Genomic DNA, 8,750 nt, shown 5'->3' on the forward strand with positions numbered 1-8,750 from the left:
TAAAAGAATCAGAAGGTTCAAAAAAAATTTTTCGGAGATCCTAAAAGGATTATAGTACTTGTGTATATAAAAGAGACCACTAAGTGGTCTGTTAATGTGCTAGAAAAAGGTCACTTAAAAAATTCTCAAAGAAAGATTCAGTGGAGAATTTTTTAAGTGACCTTTTTCTAGCATATTAACAGACCACTTACTGGTCGCTTTTATATACACAAGTATCTATATATATATACATATTTCCCAAGCAAACATTGAATATTCACATGCTTCCCTGTCAGCATTTATGAATATACGTTTCTGATACACTCTTACAAGGGTAATATATCTTGGGTACATTAAACAGAAAGTTTACTTCTATGAACTTTGGTTTTTACAAAGATGAAAAGACAGCTAGAGGGCATATGCCAAATACACTAAAAATGGATATCCTCTAAGCATTTAGTACTTCTGGCCTTAAAATCACCTTAGCAACAAAGTTAACCATAATTGATTTCCTGGATGTTATTGAAGGTGTAAATACTATTTCATACAAACCGTTTAGAAACCAAACGGAAATTTCATATAAAGACAGGTTAAGGTTTTATTCTACCAACCTATGAAAATAGAAGGATTTAAAATCTACACTTTAGCATTGAGATCTTTGTCAAGGAAGCCCCTTACTACAATGACACCTTAGAAACGAATAGATTCAAAGATAAGATCATGTGTATCTCTAATCCAGGATCCCTCCGAATAGAAAAGGTATTGTAATATGATTTAGTTTACACGCCAACTCGCTAAACGTTCAGTTCAATATAGCAGGAACCTTTCTAAATTTAATCGATAAGCACTTCCCCATTGGCTATTGATATACGAAACTATCCAACAGACAACTAATAACGTAAGTTTTAGCTATCCAGTTAATATGGAGAATATTATATCTCATAAACCTACCGCATCTTTTGAGGTCGATTGCTCATATAGAAATACATATATGCCAACTGAATGGATCTGTAATCCAGAGACTATTATATACGAAACCAAAGTTAACTCAAACATTCTGAATCTTGATAGGACTAAACACCCTATAAGATATGACAGATGGGAAATTCAAGAAGAGATTTTATTATACTTCTTTATTCTCAAACGTTGACAAATGAAAAAAGCATCAAGCACCAAGACACTCAAGTTATGTCTATTCATTAATGAAATAAGTTTTGAACTACGATATCAACGCTTTATAAAAACGTCAGCTCTACGAACTGAACTGAAAAGACTCTTTTCTGAAAAAGTCACTGTGACAAGGATTATATTTGACTCTGAGTCCAGGAAATGTAGATAAATTCATCTCACGTAACGACCGCAACCATTAAGAATTAAAAATTGCGCTTTTACATTAGTGGAGAGGTGAGCGCATATATGCAGAACTTTAGGGGTATGTATATGTCTAATTGTGCTACATATTTCCAAAACTACCAAGCCCTTAATGTTTTTCATCTTATTATCAAACAGTAGCTCCATACTTTTCCAGTTTTTTTTATCGAGTTGTAAAATTTTAAAAAATTCATTGTAAGTGATGTAACTCCTTTAATTAATTTTTCATTTATCTCCTTCTGAACATAATTTTTTAACTTAACAAACTGAGTTTTTACCTGGATGCTTTAAATGCTCCAAACGGATCATTTAAACGGAGAAGTGAATATAACTTCTCTATGTTCAACGATTTATTACTTAGTTGATGTCCAGAAGTCTGATGATTGATGTTCGGTTTAAAAGTAGACAATATGAAACCATCGGCAACCACATAGATTGAAAAGAATTTATCAATGCGCACGCACACACACACATTTGTATATATTTACGTTTATTTGTATGTATTTATGTATGTTTGCACGTATCTATTTATGTATTCATTCATATGCATGGACTTAGAAATTCTGCGATAGTGTCCATGCACTCTAAGACCACTTAGAGTGAGGCATTCCTTAGCTTTCTTTAAAATATGTCTCTATTACGTTACTTTGATATAAAACCCGTTGTGGAGGTAATGGTTTTGATAATTTTGGTTATTTACGGTACACGTCCGAGCCTGCAACTTCTATTGGATACCAGACATCTTGCATCGGCTTGTCTTCGTATGATGCAGTCACTGCTGTCATGAAAAACAAAGTACTTGAGTTGCTTGGCCACACTATGCGAATGGTTTATGACTTCAGCAAGATCTGTTTGGAAGGCATGATTAAGGGAAAGAGAAACAGAGGTCCGCAACTTAAGAGATGGAGAAAAAACAGCACTGCATGGACTTGAATACTATGGAGGCAACTAACTCATGTTGATGCGCATTCTGCCGCTGGCGGAAATAGCAGGAAATGATGATGTATCATGCTGATATAAGGAGGAGGGTCTACGAGATGTTGTGCAAGTCTTATTAGACCTGGGATTTTGCATGGGCATTGCTGACTATCCTATTGTTAGTCATGGTCTTTTTCGAACATCAGTGAACAACCATCGTCATCATTAGTTTCATCCATCCATCCATCTAGCCAGCCGTCTGTCCATCCATCGGTTCATCCATGTGGATGGTGATTATGACATCAGTCAAGGGTTAGAAGGACTCAGATCGCAGGGTTCAAGAGTGGCTGACAAGTTCAATGTTCTGTTGCACGTTGGGCACACAAGTAATCGGAATTCCATGCTGATGTACCGGCAGTTATATATTTTTGTAGCTCCCTCTTCAGCTCGGCTTTTCTTATCTTCGTTTGTCAGGCTTCTACGATAGCTTTACTGATAAAAGTACAGCAGTAAATCTTATTAATATAGCCCTGGATTTTATGGAGGCCTTTCAAAATCTTTGTCGCGTTTGGCTGTCAACCGTTTTCCCCTACACCAACTGTTGCAGAAAAGACGTTTCGGCAGACGTTCGTAATCTGTTCTGGCGTTGTGAATTGATCAAAGTAGCTGCGGTCTGTATAGGAAAGTGTAGACGCTATACAACATCGTGCGATTAAAGATCTCATTTTCTTGGATCCAGTTCTGCCAACAAATGTGTTGTATTTTGTGTAGGAAAACCCAGTTCTATTAAGCTTTTTGGTGTGTCTATTGTAAATAGTCTACGCCTCACTGGCAGCAAGCAAAGTTGGCAGAACTGTTCTGCAGAATATCAACTTGGATTTGAAAGAAGAGACGTTTCGTCTTTCAAATTTTCTTTCAAAATCTATCAAAGATTGAACCAGTTTCTGCTGTTAATTTGTCGAGTCTACTGCTAATATTTGTAGGTATGTTAACAGTCTGTAGAATCTAAACCTCCAAAGTGATTGCAGGTGCTACGAACCTATTGTGAAGGATTAATTTGTATTCGACTTCAGATTTCTTGGTGCTGATGATAAGGCTGAAATCACAGCGGGCAGAAGATGACCTGTCCATGTGTTGCTACATCTCAGATATTGATTATGCAATGAGAGCTCATCCATTCGCAAACAAGAACTCGCAAAGTGTCCTCTTTCACCTTTATTTCTGCCCGAAATCACTTCAGGTTGAAGAGCTTGCCGCTACTACATTAGTATTTGGCGAGTTCATCCTCACTGTCATGAAAGACATGAGTCAGTATGGACGAAACATCACGTTGAAAAGAACGGGTGCAAGTATATAACCATTTTCGATGCTGTTTTTAATTTGGAATGCCGCCACTGATTCCTCAGCACCAGTTACGCTGGTGAACATTCTCTCATGGAACTGGACCAAGGTAATATTTGTGAGGACGTCCGCGCTTGGTCATGATTATCTAGAGTCTTTTACAACTGACAATGTTAAATGCCTTCATAAGGTCGATAAAAGATGTTGCTTGTGATAAATTTCCTGAAGTTAGTTTGCTGCAAGCAGCATGCTAACTACATCGTGCCTTTCTTTAATGTCACACTGACTCTCAAAAAGAAAATCCTGTTCAAAGTGGACAAATAACTGGTTCAACATAGGCTGTCAATTTCGACGATGAGTGGTCCAGTTGATTTGATCATCGGAACTGCCTGCTCATGAAATTAATGTGCTGAGCACTCCACACACAAGTGTATCCTTAACGTAATTCTCAAGGAGATTCAGCGTGATACACAGAATGTGACAAAGCTGGCCCTTTGAATTACAGGGACAACTCAGTGGACTGGAGCAACGCGCCGCTGGGAATAGAACTCACGACCTTACGGTTGTGAGCCGAATTGTTGTTGGCACTCCGTCGCTTACGACGTCGAGGGTTCCAGTTGATCCGATCAACGGAACAGCCTGCTCGTGAAATTAACGTGCAAGTGGCTGAGCAATCCACAGACACACGTACCCTTAACATAGTTCTCGGGGATATTCAGCGTGACACAGTGTGACAAGGCTGGCCCCTTCGAAATACAGGCACAACAGAAACAGGAAGCAAGAGAAAGTTGTGGTGAAAGAGTACAGCAGGGTTCGCCACCATCCCCTGCCGAAGCCTTGTGGAGCTTTAGGTGTTTTCGCTCAATAAACACTCACAACGCCCGGTCTGGGAATCGAAACCGCGAGTCCGCTGCCCTAACCACTGGGCCATTGCGTCTCCGTGTGAGCCGAATAGCGTAACCACTAAGCAATGCGTCTTCACTGATTCGACACTACTTATGCGAGAATCTTCCTATCGCTTAACAGCAGAGATACGTCATGGCAGATGTCATAGCATCGACAATTGTAGAGGTTCTACAAATTCCGGGGTAATGCATTTCCTTGACGTTCCATTTAGAAGGACTCAGAGGGCCTTGAGGCATGTCGTATCTCCAATCTTGTAAGTCTTGACTGGAATGGTATCAGAACCAACAGCCCTTAGAACTAGTTATAATATCTATAACTTTTAACTGCCCTTTTAGTAGGGTCACTGCTTATAGTAAGCTGCTATACCTGCCTCATGGACAGCGAAGGGATGCTTTAGTACACAGTAGCAATGCTCCACCCATATTTCAAAGACTATCTCCGTATCTGTCACAGTGCTGATCATTCAGCGCTCGGTAGTAGAAGTGAACCAGATTCTGTGACTCGTAAACAGCTCTCAAAGTGTTACAGAAGCATTTTGAATTGTTACTTTCTGCACAGAACTGAACTTCTTTTACTTATTGCTGAACAAGAAACTCCTGCAACTGCCAAAGCCTCATCTGAACCGTAACGAAAGCATCATTTTTGGCTTGGGACGATATTTCATCATGTGGAGTTCAGATAACATGGCTCTTAATGTCTAGTAGGACCTATAATTAGGTATTACTCACATCGAACCAATCCTGATGCTTGTGAACCTAGGACAAAGGTGTTTGAGTGACATCGAGTAGTGAGAGTTTTTTTAGTGCTGCCGCCTGTTATTTCACACCGGACAATGTCGAGGAGCAGTTTAACCTTTTAAGCTCATCTTCAAGCCTACCTTGATCCAGAGGTAAGACGGCTGGGGGTATGTCTGCATGCAGTGGATGACCTTAACTTGTATTGTGTGTCGTCGTACTCTTAACATTCCGCAATGCTTGCTGAGGCAGCTGTTTTAAATGTACTATTGATCTCGTTTACACTTTCCGCCGAAGTCAGTATTCATAAGGTAGAATAGATACGTCCTGACTTACCAAGAGTTTGAGATTTGGCAGCTCTTCTCATTTGGTTTAGTCCTCTTGTCAAAGCCGCTGGTCAGGATGTGACGTCTGAGTCACACCTGAGAATAACAAGTTAGATCAACCTAAACACACACACACACACACACACGTAAGCCTCTGTGCGTGTGTGTCAGTGTGTATGTGCGCGCACTGATCCTAAACTTGTGCCTAGACTAGTCTACACGTTCAACTCCCCGCAAGTACACACACTCACGCAACAATATATGCACGCATAACTAGCACGCTGCATACCAACACCTGCACTGCAAACTAAAAATCACACGTTATAGATCTCACATGCATTTACCTCCAGTATGTACATGTGCACATACATGCACATGCAGTCACAATATCTAACGCATACTCTTACTACAAAATCTTTTATCTCCCATTTCCTGCACCCCCTCTCTCTTTCTCTCTTACAAAAATCTCTTCCCTACATCCCCCCCCCCTCTATATTACCCATTCTACTTGTGCACGCACGCATACACACCTGCACTCTCTCAATTACCCTTTCTCTCTCTGTATACACACACACACACACATCTCCGTACACTCATACACAATTAAAAAGCATCGTTTACCCCTCTCTCTCTTTCTCCGTATATCTCTCTCATCTACTCATTCACTCCAATTCACACACACACACACGCGCGTACTCACACATATATGAACGTAAACGTACGCACACAATTGCAAATTCTTCCTCCTTCTCTCTCTCTCTCCGCCTCACCCACTCACTTTCTTGTATACGTATATTCTTAGATACAATCATCCGTACACGCACACGACAACACTGACACATGTAGACAGCCAAAGAAGGTGAGAAGAACTCAACGAAAAGAATGTTTCCTACCAACAAACAACATGGTTTTATGTAGCACATCCATTCTCAATAGGAAAACGTCTCGTTCTGACATTTGCGTCAGTTTTTAAAAGTAAGTACAACGTAGGAACACAATTCTGCCGATCGCCTTCATCACTTGTCTTCTTACTTGCTCTTCTCTTCATGTTTTGTTGTGGAATGGCAAAAACAAAAATATGGAAACAGGAAAAAGTACCTTGTTAACAAATGATAACGAAGAAGAAAAAGAAAAAGAGAAAGAAAAAAGAAAAACATAAGAAAACGTGGAGGTGTTGTTAGTAACAAGAAATAGCGGGAAGAAAGCAACTAAAAAAGACATTCAAGTCATAAACGCACAGAAAATTAACACAACACGTTATTAACACCAACAGCAGTGAATATCTTCTTTTGTAATAGGAAATTTTAAAACAGTAGCAATAGTAATGACAATAGCTTCTTCTAATGTGGTTTACAAGGACAAAACATCAGATTTATAAAAGGAAACAAGGAAATGATGTGTGTATGACGTTCAAAATATCTGAAGAAAATGTGAATGAAAGAACATTAAACAGATTCAGTGAATGAATGAATGAATGAAAGAACACTGAACGAAGTTAATTAAAGAACGCTGAACGAACTAAATGAATGAATGAATGAACACCAAGCGAACTCAATATGAGGAAAGGAATATGAAACTAAAATAACTTAGAAAAATAAATACGGAAAGGAAACAGATGAACGGGGAAATACCCAAGAATCAAAACAAAAGAGAAGCGTTAGATTAGAGAGAAAGAGAAAGAAAATTTTTAAAAAACGGCATTTGTTATCGAGGAGACCGAACACATTTGAAAATGGAAAAACTAAGGATAAAAAATTAGGGTAAGTAACCTTTGTTATGATTATTATGGTAAATTGTGTTATAATTCTTGGGTCGTTGTTGTTATTGATCAGCCCCAGGGGTCGATGTGTAGTCCAATGATCTAAAAAAAAAAACAAACCCATTCTAGTCATCACCACACATTTTTCTGGCTCAGTGTAGCTTGAACAACACTGTCGTATTATTTTGGGTGTAATTTCGAGGGCGATTTGGCTGTTATTTCTTGCAAGCCTACTGAACGAATAACAGCTCTCTTTTTTTGTTGTTGGGACTGTTGCGATGATGAATGTTGCTGGTTAACTCAATAGTGATCTGTCAAGACCCATTTTCAAAAGCATTCTAGTCGTGACCATCACGTATTTATCCTTAGCATTGTTTAGAAAAGAATGGCATCATCGACTATGCCATTCTTTTCTAAAATGGCAGGGTGTGGTATAAAAGAAATATAACTGCTATTTCTAGCAGACTGAGTGAGCGCGTATAGACTACCTCGTTGTTGTTGTTGTTTTAAATGTTGTTTAGGCAAGATCAGCCGTGATTCACCAGACATAAGCAGACCACATAATAAACAGGGATGGACTAACCACTAAACTCATTTGAGTACTAGCTTAGGGATCCAACGAAAGGAGTACCACAGTGAAAATGGGAACTTTTAACAGTTTTTCAGAAAAGAAATTTTAAGAAGTTCAAAATTCGCACGTACCCTGTTACCCTAATTATAAAATAAATACATTATATTCCTAGTTGCTAATTAGTGTAAAATAAAATCATTTTGTAAACGTTGCATTTAATATAGTTCAGTTGTTCTGAGTTCAAATTCCGCCGAGGTCAACTTTGCTTTTCATCCCTTCGGGGTCGATAAATTAAGTACCAGTTGCGTACTGAGGTCCATCACATCGACTGGTCCCCTCCCAAAAATTTCGGGCTTTGTGCTTAGAGTAGAAAAGAATATAGTTTAATTGTCTGGCTTGGGTCTGGTCTGACAGAGAATTAAAGATTTAGTATTTTACATTCAGCAGTTTTTATACCTTGTCAGTCTTACAAAGGCTGAAGGTATTCAATTTTTGGGCCGGATTTACGGTTTCAGTTTAACTTAAACCGGCCCCGATTATGGTATTCTGACCATAAACGACGATTGTCGCATTTCTTGAGTGCATCTATTTGAGGTTTTCCTATTATAAGACGATGAATGTGATTTGAGTGAGATGTAGGAATTATGTTTAGCAAGTTGACTGACCACGTAGGAGTGCTCTTAGTGGTTCATCATGTTGTGGTGATGGATGTTGTTACCAATAGCTCTTACTATATTGGTTGCCCTGGATGTGTGATTGTTATAATCATTGTCAAAAGTACTGTGTACACTCCACACACACAAATGTATATATGCATGTGTGTATGTATATATATATATATATAT

General features: G+C 38.8%; 1 protein-coding gene across 3 annotated transcripts in view; it reads left to right on the plus strand.

The window, feature by feature from the left end:
* Window positions 1-1,167: 1,167 nt before the first annotated feature.
* LOC106876102 (ataxin-1) overlaps window positions 1,168-8,750 on the plus strand; it is a 533,072-nt gene continuing 525,489 nt past the window's right edge. Inside the window, exons 1-2 of one of the 3 annotated variants that reach the window (XM_052975101.1) lie at window positions 1,168-1,411; window positions 6,378-7,335. The gene's annotated coding sequence lies outside the window, so the exon portion shown is untranslated. Of the gene's footprint in view, window positions 1,412-6,060; window positions 7,336-8,750 lie in introns of those variants that run through there. The other 2 variants (XM_052975100.1, XM_052975099.1) reach the window with 2 other exon arrangements.

The sequence above is a fragment of the Octopus bimaculoides genome, chromosome 20 (assembly GCF_001194135.2).
Source record: "Octopus bimaculoides isolate UCB-OBI-ISO-001 chromosome 20, ASM119413v2, whole genome shotgun sequence".
In the NCBI taxonomy this organism is placed as follows: domain Eukaryota; kingdom Metazoa; phylum Mollusca; class Cephalopoda; order Octopoda; family Octopodidae; genus Octopus; species Octopus bimaculoides.